We start from the raw sequence: 20,712 nt of genomic DNA, 5'->3' as shown, positions 1-20,712 counted from the left end.
AGATTATAAAATTATGATGTTTTTAGTGATTTAAAAGTCAAATGGGAGGTAATTGTGAAAAATGAAGAAGATGAGACAGGAGAAAAGGTGCAGTTTGCAAAGTTAGGATATCATTTATATTTCTGGCTAAAGACTTCTCTCACTCAAGTGACACATGCTTAGAATTAAAGTTACACAGAAGTCAAGTGTTGCCACTAAAATGAGTCTGGGCAACAGTGGAGATAAATATACCCTTGACTTAAATGTTAGTATGTGGACATTTATTGTATCTGTTATTAAGCAATCTCTACTTTAAAAAGTGACAAAAAATGTTTTATAAAGATTTAAGAAGTAGAACTGAGAAAACAAGGCAATATCCGTGCTGCGTTTTAACCTGATAATTTTCATTTTAAGTGACATTAAGTGCACCATGAATGTTGGATGTGGTGGGCTTGTACTGGAGCATGTTGCTTTCTCAAGATTCATTGTATTTAAATCTCAGTGTCTCTGAACTACTATGCGTGGTAGGGTCAGAAGGCTTTGTATGTTGGTGAAAATCCAGTGATTCCTCTGCTCTTAAACATGTAGTCTTGTCACTCAAACTGGAAGACATTTTCTCTGACAAGTGCTCTAGAAACAAATCCTGTTAAGAAGTCAGTAAGATTTCAGGGACTGACTTCCCTAAAGCAGACACTCTGTAATTATTTCAATCAGTGAAAGTAACATTGTCAAAAGTATGCTTTTAGTTACTGCATATAGTATACAAGAATATTTCAGGGGCTATTAGACAACAGCTATAGATTATTATAAAGGATTGCACAAGGAGAAGCTTGTGAAATGCTGTGTAATTTTAAGTACAGGTTTCATTTACATCTTCCTGTTGAAAAGCTTCTAGAAGTTTCTAGTTCTCCATCTTTCTCATGTCTGATCAAGTGACTTGTATTATTACATGTAGTAAGGAACTCTTTTAGAGGATTGACTAGCCATTTATTATGAGTCTCTTTTCCTCTCCTCTCCTCTCCCTTCCTCCAGTTTCTAGTTCCTTTCCGTTCTCTTCCCTTCCCCTCCCCTCCCTTCTTCCCTTCTTCCCTCCTCTCCCCTCCCCTCCACTCTTCTCCCTTCCCATCTCTTCCCTTCCCTTCTTTTTCCTCCCCTCCACTTCTGTCCCCATCCCTTCTCTTCCCCTTTTGTTTCCTTCTCTTATTTTTTTCTATTCTTTCTTTTCAGATGTTGTCTTACTATGTGATCCATGCTGGGTTTTTAACTCATAGGCTCAGACAACCCTCATGCCTCAGCACCAGGCACACTATGCTGTAAAAACATCATCACTGATTCCTTGAGAATGTTGAAATGGGTCCCAACCTCATATGAAGCTCTGCGGTGTTATTGTACTCACCTATCTTTGCTTCCTTCTCCTCATACTTGCTTGCAACTATTTTCTTAAATAAGATCCCATTTTTATTTAGCTGTATTGAGGTATAACTGAAAAAGAAAATGTATTCCTCATATGCAGCATCATGTTTTGACATATGCATTTCCTGTGAGATGATAACCCTAATCAAGCAAATTAGCATACCCATCATCTTGTAGGGTTATTTTATTAAGCTATGGGAATGTTGAAGATTTGCTTACAACAAATTTTAAGCAAATAACACCACATTAATAGACACAATCATCATGCTGTATGTCAGATACAATACAACCTGTTTATTCTGTCCAACACTTTATCTCTTTTATAATACTTGTTTATTTCCTCTAAGTTCCCAGGCCCTGGAACTACCACTATACTGCCTGTTTCTATGGGTTTGAATTGTGATTGGATATGTGTGTATGTGCGTGCGTGCGTGCGTGCGTGCGTGCGTGTGTGTGTGTGTGTGTGTGTTGAGTATTGAGCTCAGGGCCTGTGTGTTGAGCAGGTACAATATTCCTGAAAAACACCCCCAGCCCAGAATTTGGAAATATTCAAGTACATGTGTGGGGGAGGTCATACAGCACTTGTATCTCTGTGACTGATTACATGAATATTAAGCAATTAAGAATTTGACAGGATTTGGTAAGCAGCTATGCTGCTGTAAAATAGAATTATGACGGATCCAAAATGAACGAGAAGCAGCAGTAAAATGCCTTCTCTTCTACAATGAGAACTAAAGCAACTAAAGAGCTGCAGTTTTGAGGTGAGTGAATATGGGAGGATGTGAGAGCATACAAGAGTGAGGTTGGACTATTGAAAGTTTGAAGCCTCAGCCAGATGCACACAAAGAATATTGTTCCCTGGAACCCACCACTGAGCTCTCCACCTTCTCTCTTGCAAGGGCAAGAGTGAATGGGAAAGCCCTAGCAAACTCTTAGCATGAACGATGATAATCCCAGGTACTGTACAGTTTCATAGTTGCGGCAGGCTTACAGTCTAGTTAGGGATCTCCAGAGTCTTGCAGAAAGAGTCTACACATTCCCAGAGTCCAGGGTGCTCTAACTTGACTAGGACATTATGAATATATACTGTCATCCAGCCAGAGACCTACATAAATCACCTTCTCTGGGATTCTACAGACATCCTACACCACCAGTACAGCTGGCTGTAGCCTCACAAGGCCAACATCAACCAGAAGAAAAACCATAACCTCAGTACCCAACCATGCAATGTGCTTCCCTGCTGCAGAAGGTGGGAGGTGACAGCTACTCTTCTATGAACTGAGAAATAAAAAGGCTTGGACCCTGGGACCTAGCTTAAAGGAAGCCAAGGAACACAGGGTAGGCAAGGGGCTAATGTTCTTCCTCTCAGTCATTTTATTGTCGAAGAGTAGGACTGTAACAGAGTACACACTATACCTTATAATTCCCTGATGTCACTTACCCCAAAGGCAGTCATTGAGAGCTCACACCACCAGTCAGTAGCTTGGTTGATATGCTCACCACTGTAGTTGACAATGTATGCTATCATTGTCAACCAACACCTCCACCTATGACCATTTATCATAATTTCAAATTCATCATGTTTAGAAAATCACAATTTTTTCTTTTTGCATATATATGTGTGATGTATGATAGAGCATGTATACATGTTTTAGCATGCAAGTGTGTGATCTCATGGAGGCCATAGCTTGATGTTAGGAATCTTTCTCAGTATCTCTTCTACCTTATTCTTTGGGGCAAAGTCTTTCAATTAAACCCACAGATTATTGATTTAGCAACTCTCCCTAGCCAGGGTAATCTGGAGATATCCCATATTTCCAACTTCTGAGGGTGAAATTACAGGTAAGTCATGCCCACCTGGCATTTATGTTAGTTCTGGGCCAATTCTCTTGCTTGGGCCTCTAGTGCTTTTATCACTTTATTTACGAAGCCATCTCTTTTGTCCAATTTTCTTGTTTTAAGGCTGAACAGCATTGTATTACCTTTTTCTATTTATTTATTTATTGATGAAGATGATGAGTAGTTTAATTCCATGTGCTATCCATTATGAATAACACCACAATGAACATGAGAATATATCTATCTCTGACATACTAACTCTGTACCCATTGTATGTACAAGGCATGGGACTGCTGTGCCATAGGTAGGTGGTAATAATGACTGTTACAGTGTGGACAGATGCTACACAGGAGTCTCTATAAATTGGTGGTCTTTGGTATATGTGGTTGGCAATAGTGTGAGGTGTGTGTGTGTGTGTGTGTGTGTGTGTGTGTGTGTGTGCCTTTAAAGCTGGGGACTTTTGCAAATTATCAGGTTATTTGCATCCCCCTATCAGTGGGGGAAGCTATGAATCATTTCTTTTCTCTTTAGTTGACCACTGGCTCTGACATGTGCCCTGCCATAGCTGTCTCCTGCTCTGGTCAGAGAACCAATCAATGTGCGGACTAATCTTGGACTTGAAATAGAATAAAACTCTTCTAATTGCCTGTTTAACCTGTTTATGGCATTTTGTTCTAGTGATATGAAATTAATACACTCATATAAAATGATAGGAGTTAGTTCTTATCCCTTTTGTCTTTCTTTCTCATATAAAGGTCATAGTATTTGTTCCCTTTGAAGGGGGACACAACAACAAAATACCATCTTGAAAACAGAAAACAATGTTTACAAGATGCTGAAACTGCTCAAGGTTTTATCTGGATCTTCACAGCTTTCATAACTATGAGAAAGAAAATTTTATTCTCTATAAATTACTGAGTCTTAAGTATTTTGCTATAGCACTGGAAATGAACAAAGACAAGGTCTTTTTCCTGTTACTATTACTCATGTTATTTATTTTCTTGCTACTGAGTCTTTCGGGTTCTTTGTATATAGCTTGCCTTTTGCTCTGTGAATTGTTTTTGTAGCTATGTAGGAGATTTTCTTTTGATGCAATTCTCCTAGTCTGTTTTGCTTTTGTTGGATTTGCTTTTGTTTGATTTTGTTGAATCAAAATAATAATAGAAAAATTTCTCAAAGCAATGTAAGTAACTATTTTTCTATTTGATTTCTTCTAAATGCTTTAAAGTTTCAGGTCTTATGCTCAAGTCTAATCTATTTTGAGTCTATTTTTTATGTGATAGGACATCTGGATGCAGTTTCATCCATTGGTGTATAGATAACCAGATTTTTACGGAGACTCTTCCTTCCCCATTGTGTGTTCCTGCCATCTCTGTTAAATATGAATTAGCCATAAATGCATTCACTTATTTCTGCCCTATAGGTTTATGAGTCTGTTTTAATTTTAGTATTGTTTTTACTACTACAATTTCATAGCATAATTTGAAATCAGGAAGTGTAATGTCTTCAATTTATCTTTGTTACTTGCTTGCTTATTGCTGAAATAATATTCTGATACAGCTCAATATTCCCAAAGCATTGGTCAAAATCAAGAAGTATGTCACCTCCCTCATCAAATCTTCCATTCCTAAGCATATTGTGCTGTTTCATACCATTTAAAAATATATATGTATTTTAAAATTACCAAATAGGGGCTAAAAAGTTAGCTGAGCATGTATACTGTTATTGTAGAGGATCAGAGATTTATTCCAAGCTCTAAAAAAGGGCAGCTCACAAACCAACCATAAGTCCAGTTCCAGAGGAATCCTACTTTTCTGACCTCTGTGAGCAACTGCATTTAGGTACACACACACACATAAATAAAAATAAATCTTATTATCCAATATATGTATTAAAAATTTCTCCCATCAAAGTGACTACATTCTTGATGTCCAATGACTCAGATATTTTATGGTGGTAAGGTACTAAGATTTATGCTTCATACTTCTAATGCACTTTCTATTCTTTTGCTCTCAAATACATACATACATACACACACATATGTAGATACTACTCATTGAAATGCAATAAATTTATGTGGCTAATGAGTTATGCTTGTTCTGCCCTTACATTTGTAAAACATTTTGTAGAAATCTTGCAAAATAACTCATACCCAAATCCTATAAGCTTTGAATGGTTAATTGCCGCAGTTTCTCCTTTTCTGTTGCAGCTTCTTAAGGATTTACATAATAGACATTTAAAAGATTTGTTGAATGAATTAATGCTTCCAAAACTCCCTACCAAGCTTCTTCAATACAATGCTTGTTGCTAATATGTGAGCTGGTAAATGTATTATTCTTTCCAAGCAGCAGAAATACTCCCACGCAATTATAAAGAAGACATTTCATTCATCTACTTTTTCTTTGGTAGACCACTGTAGAATGTATTTTGTTACTGAGGAGCATGGGACTGGCTAAGAGGCAAGTACTGGGACATCTTTACCACAATTGGGATTTATAAGCATAGTGCCTCTATTCAGTAGTTTCCAAGGAAGATAGATTACAGGTGCCGGGAGGGTGGTTTCCATTAGGCTGATGAAACTTCTCCAAAGACATTCTGTCCCTACTGAATTAGGATTAATGGTTCACCTATCAGTGGGCCTGGGTGCTGCAATGATAAATCTGACCTCAAAAGGGCAAAAAAGGAAAGATTTGGAGAGAGTGTAAGATTAAAACTCGGATAAATAAAACACTGTGAAGACTTTTCAGGGTAAATGGAGATCAGTATGCTGGCTCGGAGATGCAATCTTTAAGTGTCTGGCAATTGGAGAGACTGGGATTGCCAAATGAAATGGTAAGCTCATTGTGATTGGCCAGCTGGAGCAGATCAAAGTATAGGGAACAGTGAATTTTGCTCGCTTTCATCTTTATGAAGGGATTTTATTTATGGCCTCACTGAAAATGATTATCCTTAGGAAATGGAACATCTCCGAGAACATGTCTGAACTACAAAGCACTTGGGGAGTTCTTACATTCCATAAGTCAAGGCTCCTTAAAAACAGGCTAATGAGCCTGCTGCCCACACACTGATGTTCAGTATTATCTGACAGGGAATCCTGACATATTCTTCAGTCAAGAAATTAAAACACTGTAAAACATGCTTAAAAATTCATCTGCATTTGTGGTGATACAAATACATATATAATAAGTATATATTATCACTAAAGGGTGGAGCAATTCTCAAATTTTCTGAATCAAACTAGGTTAACGCTTTCTCAAATATTCAACACACACACACACACACACACACACACACACACACACACATAGACACTATTGGTTAGATTTTATCTTTAATAATTTTCTTCTGAGTGCTGTATGTGCACAGTTGTATGTGCTATGGATATTTCTATATGGAACATTAAAGAAAATACTACATCAGCTTACACAATTACAAATGAAATTTGGTGATTAATCAGAAACTATTTAACATGAATTACAAAAAAAATTCATGTATTTTCAAATACTTAACAGACACAGTGCATATTAGAGAAACACTGAGCTCTTATTTTTATACTTCTGTTATGTTGAAATCATATTACAGCCATTGAGTTAACACCAATTTTTAACAAAAGGATGAATTTGATCTTTGTTACAGTGGGATATAAAGTGGGAATGCTTGTGTGAAGTACTGAATCTGCTGTTGGTTGTTCAAGCCATCAGTCTCCAAGTAACACAGCCAACTGTGTAGTTACCAAGCCCATCAACTCTCTCACTTGCTGCTTGGGCCTAGTCATGTGTAGCCATTACTCACTCTCCACACAAACTGTATGGGTATAGCTTTGGTGCTTCCTTGTCTCTCAGGAATAAGTACCGATCACTATAAAACCTCTGCAGTTACACATTTAAACTACATCAAGGAAAGAAAATTTGGCAAGGCTGGAAGTAAAGTCTAGCACAAGCACACAATGGCGTGTGTACACCTTCTACGACAAGACTGCTGACATGGAAGCCATCCTACAGAGAGCTCATCTCTGCCTCAGGAGGAGCACAGTGACGGCTAACCTTCCAATGTGAAGGACAGGGCAGCTGGAGTGAAAGTGCTGAAAACTATTTAATTAATATGAACTTCAGAGATATTTCAAGATATCAATAATACAAAGGATATAATGTTCGAAACCCATCCAAACTGAGGCATACGACAGTTTATTTTCTCATCTTTTAAATTTGTTTTTATTTTTGAAAGTAATACATAATTACATATTTTTCCATTTTCCTTTCCTCCCTCAAACCCTGACTATGTATTTCTCCCTAACTCTCCAATTCATGGCCTCTGGCCTTTTTTTCTTATTATGTATTTCCTAAATACATAAAGTCTGTTTAGTCCATATAATGTTATTTGTGTATCCATTTTAATTTCAGGACTGACCACTTGCTATTAATATAGGGAGATCATTCCTAGGGAATACTAATTCTATCTCTCTTAGCAGTCATTAGTTGCCTCTAGTTCTATGTCTAATTACGGGGCTTCATGAGATTCTCCCTTCCATTACAGACTGTCTGTTGGTGTCATTCTTATTTAGGTCTTATTTACGCAGCCATGTTGTTGAGACTTCAAAGTTGCTGAAATCCTTCTGTTGCTTATTCTGAGATTATTAACTGCCTTTCAGTCTTGGGAACAATACAGATCTTGAAATTACTCAACTATTGCTCATAAGTATTGATGATATTTGGTATTAGAGACATCTGCCATCCTCTCTGTCTACTTGGTCTATTAGCTACTGAGTGAAAATTAGGTCCAGTTTTCCTTTTAAGTCTTCCCATCTCCCTGGAAAGCCCTTCCCCAAGACCAAAGTTCACCTGGTTCCAAGGGAGGTGCTTGCCAGGATTAGTATTTTTCTATCTTCATGTGACAAAATAAGTTAAAGTGATATCTCAGCAATCAAGAACTGCTCTTTTTTACATTTAAGGTTTATTTATATCTATGCTTACAATGCTGGAGATATGGCTCAGTGGTTAAGGGCACTTGCTACTCTTCCAAAGGACTCAGGTTTGATTCCCATCACCTTGTAGACTAGCAATCTTCTGTAACTCCAGTCTCATGGATCCATGCTCCTTCTTGACCTCTTCTGGCACTGCATGTACATGATTTACAGATACAGTGTAAATGCTCATGTGTATAAAATAAATATATATTTTATCAAAAGTAAAATGGGAATATAGTTACTTCTAGATCTCAGGTATGCTATTTTAGTTCCTATTAAGCAGTCTGTTTGGCACAAGAGTTATTAGATTATCCATGAGTGACAGGTGATGCCAGCAATTAGCAGCAGAGCCAGCTTGACCCTGGTCTTCATGCAACTCATTCACACCTATGCTACTATTTGATAGTATTCAAATATATTTTTTTCTAAAAATAATGCAAAAGTCCCAAGAAATTCAAAAGTGTCTTATTTTTGTGGTGTTTCTAATTTGGTTTTTAAAGTATATTTATATATAAAGTTATATATAAAGTTTCTAATTTGGTTTTAAAATATATTATTATATATTTAAAGAAAATTTTAAAGTATAATTTTCTGGATCATTTCATTTGAAATTCTAGTTTAAGAATTTAATCTTTCCTACTGCTTAGACTACAGTTATTATTTGATTATTTTTTAACTTGTGTGTGTGTGTGCATGTATATGTGTGTGTGTGTGTGTGTGTGTGTGTGTGTGTGTGTGTGTGTGTGTATGTACACCCATGCCATGGTATATAGGTGGAAGATGATGTCAAGAGGACACTTTATACAAGTCAGTTCTCTTCTTCCACCGTGTGAGCCCTGAGGGTGGAACTCACGTGATCAGGCTTGGCAGCAAGTGCCTTTACTCATTGAACCTTCTTAATAGCCAAGACATTATTTGATTATTATTATTATTTATTTATTTCCTTTAGAATTATAAACTAAAAACTAAGAAAGATTTTATGTCATAGCTATCATGACTGGAGATACTGGCAACATTTGGTTCTGTTTTATTTAACTGTTTTCTGATCTAAGGATGATGTCTTTGCCGGAAACTCATGTGTCATATGCTTGCTCCCATCCGGTGGTGGTTTTTTGAGAGGTTCATGAAAACTTAGGAGGTAGGCACTTTCCAAAGGAAGCAGTCATTGGAGTCACATCCCTGGGGGTATATTTTGTCTTCAGACCTGTCTTACCTCAACTCTTTCCTGTATAGCACAAGAAGAAGAAGAGGCACTGTCGTAGACTTCCACCACCATGACCTTCTACCCAGACACGTAGGATCAAGCGATGGCCAACTGAATCCCCTGGAACAATGGCCAACAGTAAATCCTTTTCCTCAGGAATTTTGTTTCACAACCACACAAAAGTGCCTAGCATGTTTACTTTTAATGGGATTCAAATAGCAGAGTTTTTGATGAATATGAGATAAACAATGCTGGTTTTAAACAATTTCTATTGGCTCAAACAGTTAATATACATGTTTAAGTCATTTAAAAGTGTTAAAGAGCACGACTCCTGGTGCTTATGGTGTGATGGGGAGGGAGGAGAGAATTAAAGAAAAAGAAGCTATGCACTTGGGAGTGAGTGGGGGGACATCAGAAGTGGGGAAAGGCAGGGTGAAAGGGATATAATTCTATTTTAGTTAAAAACATTAAAAATATTCAAGATCTCATTTCAGTAGTCAAATAAGAGGTGGGGATGTCAGATGAGTGACTCTAGTGGGGAGAACTAAATGTGTGTAATAACCCCTCCATGATCTCAGAGAACATGGCAGAGTCCAGAGGGACTGAAGAGGTACAATGTGTGGGGTGCTCTAACCATCCACATTGGAGATCTTGGAACAAAGCAAAGGGCAGTAGTAAAGGGTCTTTTGGGGCAACTAGTTGAAGAATAGAGACTGCTGTGGAACAACAAGCTTCAGCCTCAGAGGGCATTGGAAACATCTAGAAAAGTTTTAAATTAGCTTGATGGATGTGTGACAAGACCTTTGCAACTGAGTCCAAACTTTTTGTTTGTTTTTCAAAGTCAGAAACTTGTGCCATGCTATAGATGGGAACAATTTTTAATTGAGTTGAATTTATTTCTTGGACCTTTAGGCAAAAGGAAAACCAAAGTTCTCTTTCTGCCTCTAGATCAGGGGTTCTAAACCTTCCTAAGGCTGTGACCCTTTAATACAGTTTCTCATGTTGAGGTGACCCCCAACCATAAAATTATTTTTGTTGCCACTTCACAACTGTATTTTTCTTATTGTTATCAATTGTAACTTCAATATTTTTAGAGATAGAAGTTTGCCCAAGGGGTCGTAACCCATAGCTTGAGAAACACTGCTCTAGATGTGTTCCATGTTCTCAGAGTTGTGAAAACCAGGGGTCAAAGAAGTGCCTGTGTGGGGATGCTAGCACATTACCATGAATTAATAAGAGAAATGACTTACGAGTCCTGTTTGAAAGTGCTGATTTGCAAGTTAGAGATGATAAAGCTGTCCCCAACTGTTCCCGCGTGCTGCATAAAACCATCATCCATTACTCAGGAACACTCCCTAATTATGTAGACTTGGAAGATGGTCAGAGCTTTTTTTATCCATCGATACATTTTCCCTCTTCATTGTGATTCATTCTGTGCTTTCCTTGTAGCAAATATAATTTGAGATAGAAATGGCCTCTCTGGGAATGCTCCTATTAACCAGGATCTATTTTTTTGGTTCACACTATCTGTTATAACTTAAGGAGAGTAATAGTTTTATGACCATCACAGAATTGGTGAGGCAGAGGACTCGGCAGAGGACTCAGCAGGAGAGTGACACAGGCAAACAGAAACCCCTGTGACCCACAGGCCCTTAAGAGAGCCTGCACAAGGCTGAAGAAAGCCTCCAGGGGGAGGCTCTTTAAAAACGTGTTTGCAGTTTTCCCAAAGAAACCATTTACTGAGTTTTGGCTACATCTACCACGCACATGTCAATTTGCCCCTTCTCTTCTCTAGTACTTTGAGTCAGACTCTAGAGTTTCTAACTCAAGCACAGTTCATTTCTTGAAATGTGATCTGTTCATGTTAAAATGGTATTTCTCAAACTGCATTTATGTGCGTGGACTCAGAGGGCAAAGGTCTTGTCACACCTGGTGAATAAGTTCATATCGTCAGCACACACGTAAAATTGAGCATCACATGTCTGTAGTACGTCCTATCTGCTGATGGGAGGAGAGAAAGGGACCAGTGGCCCTGCTAGCCTGGCTTATGAAGCAACAAACGAGGGACTCTGTGGAAGGGAAGGGAAGACATCCGAGGTTGTCCTCCAATCTCTGTATGTGCCATTGCGTGTACTCTTCATGCACAGGAACACACAAATCTTTTATTATTTGCCTCTTTTATTTAACCCTTAGTAAAGCTTATCTAGTTTTGATATAATTATTTTAATGTTTTCAGCACAAACAATAAAAATGTTTTCTTCATATGATGTTTTATTTATCACTAAGGACTCTTTTTTATTATTTTATTTATTTATTTTACATCCCAACCACATCCTCCCCTCCATCATCTCCTCACAGCCCCTCCCACCCTTGCCTTCTGCACCTTACCTCAATCCACCCCTCCTCTATATTTGCTCAGAAACGAACAGGTCTCCCATGGGTATCAGAAAAGCATGGCATATCAAGTTGCCATGAGACCAAGCACTTCCCGTGTGTTCAGGCTGGGCAAGGCAATCCAACATGAGGAATAGGTTCCCAAGAGCCAGCCAAAGCACTAGGGACAGCCACTGCTCTCCTAGCTAGGCGTTCCACAAATAGACCAAGCTATACAACAGTCACATATACGCAGAGGGCCTAGGTCCTTCCAATGAAGGCTCCCCGGTTGTTGGCCCAGACTCTGTGAGCTCCTATGAGCCAGGTTAGCCTTTATCTGTGGGTTTTCTTCCAATGTCCCTGACACGCTCTCCCCCTATCCCCAGCTCCAACAGTCCCTCTTTCCTTTCTTCAGCAAGACTTCCTGAGATCAGCTCAAATGTTGGCGTTGGGACTCTGAATCTGCTTCCATCAGTTACTGGATGAGGCTCTCTGATGACAACCTGGTTAGTCACCAGTCAAATCGCAGAGGATAGCTAGTTTAGACTATGCATCCACTGCTGCCAGGAGTCTTAGCTGGGGCCATCGTAGTAGACTCATGGGAGTTTCCCTTGCTTCTACCTGACTCTATAAAGTCCCCCTTTCTAGTCATCTCTCCCTCTTGGACAGCCCCCCAATCAATCCCCCTAGTTCCCATGCCCCAGTCTATCCAGATCTCCTCTATTTTTCCTTCCCAGGGAGATCCATGCATTCCCCCCATTGGGCCCTAATTCTTACCTAACCTCTCTGGGTCTGTCGATTGTAGCATGGTTATCCTTTACTTTACAGTTAATATCCACTTATGAGTAAGTATATACCATGTTTGTCTTTCTACATTTGGATTCCCTCACTCAGGATGGTATTTTTCTAGTTTCATATATTTGCCTTCAAATTTCATGATGTTATTGTTTTTAATGGCTGAGTAGTACTCCACTGTGTAAATGTACCACATTTTTCTTTATCCATTCTTTGGTTGAGGGGCATCTAGGTTGTTGGCAAAAAATAAAGCTGCTATGAACATGGTTAAGCAAGTTTCCTTGTGTTATGACTGAGCATTCTTTTGGCACATGCCAAAGAATGATATCCTTGGGTCTTGAGGTAGATTGATTGCCAATTTTCTGAGAAGCTGCTATACTGTTTCCAATGTGACTAGATATGTTTGCATTCCCACCAGCAATAAGGAGTGTTCCCCTTGTTCCACATCCTCTCCAGTATGAGCTGTCCTTGTATTTTTCATCTTAGCCATTTTAACACGTGTAAGATGGAATTTCAGAATCGTTTTGATTTGCATTCCCCTGATGGCTAAGGATGATGAACATGTCTTTAAATGTTTCTCTGCCGTTTGAGATCCTTCTGCTGAGAATTCTTTGTTTTGTTCAGTACCCCACTTTTTAATTGGATTATTATTATTTTTTTTGGTGTCTAGTTTCTTGAGTTCTTTATGTATTTTTGAGCTCAGCCTGCAGTTGGATGTGAGGTTATGAGATCTTTTCCCATTCTGTAGGCTGCCGTTTTGTCCTATTGACAGTGTCCTTTGTGTTACAGAAGACTTTCATTTTCATGAGGTCCCATTTATTAATTTTTGGTCTTAGTGTCTGTGCTACTGATGTTCTATTCAGGAAGTTGCCTCCTATGCCTATGTGTTCAAAGCTATTCCCCACTTTCTCTTCTATCAGGTTCAGTGTAACTGGATTTATGTTGAGGTCTTTGATCCATTTGGATTTGAGTTTTTTTGCAGGATGATAGATATGGATCTATTTGCAATCTTCTGCATGTTGACATCCAGTTATACCAACACCATTTATTGATGATGCTTTCTTTTCTTCATTGTATAGTTTTGGCTTCTTTGTCAAAAATCAAGTGTCCATAGCTGTGTGAATTTATGTCTGGGTCTTTGATTTGATTCCACTGATCAATGTGTCTGTTTTTCTTACAGTTCCATGCTGTTTTTATTACTATAGTTCTATAGTAGATCTTGAGATTAGGGATGGTGATACCTCCAGCAGTATTTTTGTTTTACAGGATTGTTTTAGCTATCCTGTTTTTTTTTTTAATATGAAATTGAGTATTGTTCTTCAAGGTCTATAAAGAATTGTGATGGGATTACATTGAAATTGTAAATTGCTTTTGGTAAGATTATCATTTTTTAATCCTACTGATCCATGCACATGGGAGATCTTTCCATCTTCTGATATCTTCTCCAATTTCTTTCTTCAAAGGCTTGAAATTCTTGTCATACAGGTCTTTCATCTGCTTGGTTAGAGTTACCTCAAGATATTTTAGTGGCTATTGTGAATGGTGATTGTTTCCCTGATTTTTATCTTAACCCTATTATCATTTGTATATAAAAGGGTAACTGAATTTTTGAGTTAATCTTGTATCCAGCTACTTTGCTAAAGGTGTATATCAGCTGTAAGACTTCCCTTTTAGAATTTTGGGGGTTGCTTATGTATACTATCATGTCATCTGCAAATAGTGATACTTTGACTTCTTTTCCTAATTGTATCTCTCATTTGTTGTCATATTGCTCTAGCTAAAACTTCAAGTACTATATTGAATAGATATGGAGAGAGTAATCAGCTTTGTGTTGTTCTTGATTTTAGTGGAATTGCTTTGTGTAGGTGGACTTTTCTTTCCCACCCACCAGTTCCCAAATAACCAACATGGAATCTTAATGTTAATTATAAATGCTAATACCTCAGACTTATTACTAACTAACTCTTACAACTTAAAATAACCCATTTCTATCAATCTATGTACTGCCTCAAGGCTTGTGGCATTTTTCTCTCTGGCAGTCTTGCTTACTCTCTGGCTGGCTTGTGACTCCTCTGACTCCTCCATTTCTCTTTCTAGAATTCTCAGTCTGGCTCTCCTGCCCAATCTCTCCTGCCCAGCTATAGGCAAGTCAGTTCTTTATTAATCAATGAGAGTAGTACATATTACAGTGTACAAAGATTGTTCACAGCATTTCCCCCTTTTTGTTTAATTAAAAAGGAAGGTTTTAACTTTATATTGTAAAATTATATACAACAAAACAGTTATCAATAAGAATTACATATACAGGAAAAGGCGCAAAGCTACACAGAGAAACCCTGTCTCAAAAAACAAAAACAAACAAACAAAAAAGAATTACATATACAATATCAAGCCCATTTATATTTAGCAAAATTAGAGAAAAATACTCTATTATTTATCTTATCTTTGTGAGTAAAGTTTTATATGTAATTTACCTTTTATCATAACTATGACTATCTAGTCTTCAGCACCATCAAAGACCCTAGAAGAGTGAAATGATATCTAATGACAAGGACACCTGGCTGCTGGACAGTCACATTAGGTTCTTCTGTAACATTGGGGCATTCATCTTTGGCCCACAGGCCTAGTATATCTCAAAGACTTCACTAAGAAGCAGGGAATTTTGAAGAACTGTCCTACCTTGTCTTGGCAAAGTCTGGCAGTTGCTTTCTTCTGTGTCCTGCTGGTCCAGTTTGGACCGTATACTGCCAGTAATTGAAGCAAGGGCAATTCCTTTGCTTAAATGGCTAGCTTTTGCCATAAAGTAAGCAAACTCCATATGGAGGTTCCTCAATGTCTATTTTTTTTCTGAAGTAGATTGGTGCTATCAGGAGCAGATGTGTCTTGCTGTCATGGAAAGCCTTAGGTTATTAAACATATTAAAGGCCATATTCTTTAGGTCTTTGAAGTATTTGAAGACCATCTATCTATCTAAATATATCTGTATAACCTTGAAAACATACCTAACATGACTACAAGTTTGATTATTATGGATGACTATTAATCTGTATTTTAATTATACTTTGAATTTTTAATGAGTTGTATAAGCACAGTACTCCAAACAAGTGTAGAAACATACATACATTCATATAGTATAGAAAAAATAACTTTAAATTTGTATCAATAAATCAAAATCCATACCAATTTAAATGTATTGAGATTAATAGTTGTTTTTTGGATTAAAGTAGATTCAGTAATCTACCCTTTTATCTCATCATTTCTATACTATATCTCTCTTTTTCTTTTAGAAATGAATGTTTGAATTTAGCTCCTTTATCTTTTTATTTACTATAACCAATAACAATTTATAACCAAACCCCTTAAATGATAATAAATATCCATAACCAATATTTTGGGAACATGATCATTGTTTTCTCTAGACTGCTTTGTGTTTGTTATCTAGGGGCACTGGCATCTTTAGGGGAACCTTGAGAAAATCAGGATAATTGTTAAGTCTTGGCTAGAGTACTCTGTGAGTCTGGATCATCTTAGCTACCAGCTTCAAAGCTGTTCTGGATGTTGGATCATCTTGACTATCCAATTTTATTGGTGTCTGGTACCCTTGTTCTGAAAATACTTAAACTTTTAAAGGTAACATGCATATCTGCATTAATACAAATGTAGACTGTGCATTGTACACAAGTCAACCAAAGATGATTTTTTTTGTTTTGTATTTGCACTTCCTCTTTAAGAACTTCTATCATCCTCATAAAGGTGGTTTTAAGATTGTTTCCTTGTGCTTCAGCTGTGGTGGATTGTTCAGGTCCTGCTGCTGTGGGATAGCTGGTTTCTGGTGGTGACTTATTGCCCTTCTGTTATTGGTTGTGTTCTTACACTGACATTTAGTCTCCTGAATCAGGAGTGATTATAGGTCTAGTTGTTGATTCCTGTGTTTTTTTTTGTGTTCAATGGGTGTTTTGTTCCTTGGTTTCTGTCTCCTCTCTGGTTTTCTGGCCTAAGTGGCCAAAGGTTCTGGTGACTGATGAGCCTTTAGGTCTAGTAAGGTGTCTTTGCTGGGGTTTGGGGGGCCTTGGGTCCCTTAATCCAGTTTGGCATCTGGTAAAGCTGAAGTCTTCTTGTGCAATACCTAGGACCAGCCTGGCCTCTGGTAGAGCACTTGTGACTGTTCTTTCGAATGATGTGAACTGTGTACATGGGCCTGTGACATCTGTTCTTCCAAGTGGTGTGGACTGTGTCTGGGTTTATGGAGTCTCCTGGAGTTGACTGGTGAAGGTGGTTGTAGCTGGAGTGGTTTGCTCCTTTGTGGTGGACATCCACTGGGATTGAGGGTAGGGGCCCAGTGGCAGCAGGGCCAGGGATAAGGGTGAATGGCAATAGCCTTGGGAACAGAATGGGGGGTGGCACAGTTCCTTTCTTGCTCAGAGTAAGAACTGATCATGCCCAATCCTGATGTGTAAGCATTAGTAGTCCTAGTAAGGATGCTTTTTGTAATGCCCATAGTCCTTGCTCACTTTCTATTGTTCTTGGTTGGGGCAGATAGCAACACTAAGAAAAACAAAGCTACTGTAAAAATTACTCTTGTAAATAAACAACACTGGGCTCATGATAAGCTGCTTGTGGAGGGTCAAGTAGTGACTTCAGGTAAGACTGCGAAAGCCACTGAGAGGACAAGAGAATAGCTTGCTGGACAGGAAGAACTCTCTGTAAAGATGGTATTTAGTGTGTAAACTGTTGAATAAAGAGTGAGCACATGTGAACTCTAAGGTACATTAGAAACTGGAATGGTGGCAGCTTGCAGTTAGGAAAGTCAGCAGAGCAGATGATAGAAAACTCCAACAGGAAGTCAGCGGGTACAAAATGAAACCAAAAGCTAAAATGAAGAAATATCCATGGGAGTAAGTTTCTTATAAGAGGGGTGAATAAGGTCATATTGGTATTGAAAAGATATGACTACACAGAAGGAGAGTCAGCTGAGGTGATGGATAGTTCTGTTACTTGGTCTTTAATAAGGTTTAATTAAATGAGCATATAGTATTTTGTAAGAGAGTTACTTAAAAATAATACCAAATGTGGATCTCCTTTGAATATAAAAATGTACACATCAAATATTTTTTGAACTCATTAATCAATGAGAGAATTAATAAGAAGGTACAATTAGAGTATTCTAAGTGCTACCCATCATGAACAGGGAATGTTGAATTGAATCTATAGATGAATGTAAACTAGTCCATCCACAAGTCAACTCTGACCTGTGTTCTTTCAGATGGGAATCAGTTGTGCATGTATGCATATATAAAGGAATGCTTACATATGCTGATGTCCTTATCAGTTTCTTCTGAAATACAGAGCTGTGAAATAGAACGAAGACAACCATGAGTGGAAGTTGATTGGAAGAGTTCATTAGGTAGGACCCTTTATAATCATTCCAAGACTTACAAACACAGAATAAAATATAGAAGATTAAAGATGACAAATCAGAGCTGTCTCAGTTGTTAAGAGCATTCACGACTCTTGTAGAAGACCTGAGTTTGCTTCCCAGCACCCACACTGAGTGACTCACATCCGCCCACAGCTCCTGATTCAAAAGATTTGATTCCTTCTTTTGGCAGGTCCCTAAACAAGCCAGTAATAAGATAAAATTTAAAAATAAAAAGAAAATTAAATTGGAAAAAGATATTTTGAAATCCTAAGAAATGATGGGAATAGCTATACAGATTATTCATGAAGCTGATTTAAAAATCTTCATGGTGGAATAAGAAAAGACATGAATTAATGAAGGTCCACTGTATCATGCTGCTAGAGATGAAGAATATAATGAAGTCACTCTTCTTTTTAAACCAGGTTTGATTGTTGTTGTAGTCATTATTCTATTGCTGTGAAGGGACACACCATGACCAACACAACTCTTATGAAAGAAAGCACTTAACTGGGGACTTGCTTACAGTTTCAGATGCTTAGTCTATTACCATCATAGCAAGGAGCATGACAGCCTGCAGGCAGGTGCTGGAGCAGTAGCTGAGAAGTATATCCTGATCCTAGGCAGAGAAAGAGAGACTAGGTTGGGCATGGGCTTTTGAAACCTCAAAATCTCAGTGACACACTTTTTCCAACAAGGTAACTCTTCCTAATCTTTATAATCTTTTCACATAGTGCCACTTCCTGATGAGTAAGCATTCAAATACAGAGCCTATGGAGTCCAATCTTATTCAAATCACCACAATTGACTTGATTATTACTGATACCAAACATGTATACTCTTGTTCAGGATAACGAAACTGAAGTTTATTTATACAGATAGAGCTAGGATGCAGTTTAGCTGTCCAGCATTTACCTAGCATAAGCATGGCCCTGTTTTTATTCTACAGTACTGAAGATGAAATAAGGAAGACAAAAGAGAAAGGAAGGATGGATGGAGGGAGACAGAAACAGACAAACAGATAGACAGAGAGAAGAAGGAGGAGGAAAGGGAAGAATAAAGCCTAGAAGTAAATAAATGGGCAACCTAAATATATGTGTTATATCACTAAGTATAGTTATACCATTATTTAAAATATATGGGAATATTTGATTTTATTTGGAGAAACAAACTGGAACCCAAGGAGTCCAGCACCTGGTCACAAGTGTGATCCACTTAACACATGGTACTCCATAAAAATGTATAGTATTCATGTGTCAGTTAACATAATTAATTAAAGTGTTTTTGACCTAATAATTAAACGATTAGCATAATATCAAAAATGAAGTGTGGGAAAGGGGGATTCCAAGATGGACTAATGGAGGAGGTGCTCAGCCCTTACTTATTTCTGCTCCACCAAGGTAAAACAACAGCAGCTAGAGAGCTGTGCTTTTTAATTGAGTGGTCATGGAGGAACTCTAGAACTCAGTTAAAGGAGAAGCTGGAGCCCCATGAGACTTAGAGTCGTGGGAAGACACTGTTGAAAGAGAAACAGAGAATGAACTTTGGAATCTGCTACCTTGTTCGTCAATGTGGGGGCCATGTGGGAACATTAAACCCACTAGAGCAGCTGACAATAACCTTAGTACACATCATAGTGATGAAAATCTACAGCCTACAGTAGTAATACACAGTTTTCACAGGATCTTTACCTTCAAAGGGGACCTCACATCATTATCATCTCCATTCCAAACATGAGAGAGCCCAATGGGTACCACCTCAAGAAAGAAATTGCTGTTCAACTCATATTATTCTAGGGGTGAAACTCCTGCATGCATCCATCATGATAGCTTCTCTGCTGCAGGGCCTGTACTAATCTGAGTGGGCTGTGCTGTCACCTGGGGCCATGGTGATATCAGAACCTGGGCTGCTGCATGGGACCATGTCTGGGGTCCATGGTCCTACCACAGTTGGGCTCTGTGATGTCTGTGGCCTGTGGTGCCACCAAAGGCCACCCGGATGCCTGGGGTCTAGTCTGCATCCTGTGGCCATGTTGGTATCCAAGAGCTATACTGTCACTAGGGCCATGGTGTCATCTGGGTCAGGGCTACTGCCAAGGATCATGTCTGGGTCTGTGGCCCTACCGTAGTCAGAGTCTGTGTTGATGTCCATAGCCCTTGATAACATCAAAGGCAATGCTGATGCCAGGGTTCTGGGCTCTTACCTGGGACCTTGCTGGTGTCTGAGGGCCTTGCTACCATGGGGGTCAGGCCAATTCGAATGGCCTGCACAACCACACAGGTCTGGTCCCAGGCTGCTGCCATGGGCCATGTCTAGGTCTGTGGCTCAACAGCAGCCAAGGTCTAGGCTGCTTTCCATGGTTCATATTGCCACAAGAGGTGATAGGATGTCTATGTGTTGAAATCCAAGGGCTGTGGTGAGTCAGTCCTGTTCCTCATTTGCCCCAGAATAGCTGGCCCTGTCCCTTGCTGGACACCATAACCAGGAGAGCTGGTTCCAGTCCCCACCACCGCCATGGGAGAGCTGACCGCACACTCAGGAGAGATGGCTACACCTCACACCATAGGCTTGGGAAAGCCTGCCCTGATGGCATGGGCTTGGGAGAGCTGGCTCTGACCCTCACCTGAAGGAATGGTCCTAATGGCCCAAAACAACCAGTTAAGGTATCACCAGCTCAGCTACCACCCAGACCCACATACCGGGCCTTGGGTTGGCCCATCCTAACAGCTG

At 38.8% G+C, this 20,712-nt stretch overlaps 1 pseudogene; it reads right to left on the bottom strand.

The window, feature by feature from the left end:
• Nucleotides 1–20,285, bottom strand: part of LOC131926149 (small ribosomal subunit protein uS5-like) — a 93,109-nt pseudogene extending 72,824 nt beyond the window's left edge.
• Between the last annotated feature and the right edge of the window lie 427 nt (nucleotides 20,286–20,712).

This window comes from Peromyscus eremicus, chromosome 16_21, assembly GCF_949786415.1.
Source record: "Peromyscus eremicus chromosome 16_21, PerEre_H2_v1, whole genome shotgun sequence".
Taxonomy (NCBI): Eukaryota; Metazoa; Chordata; class Mammalia; order Rodentia; family Cricetidae; genus Peromyscus; species Peromyscus eremicus.
The sequence above is the reverse complement of the archived record's forward strand: the minus strand, read 5'-3'. Positions and strand labels throughout refer to the sequence as shown.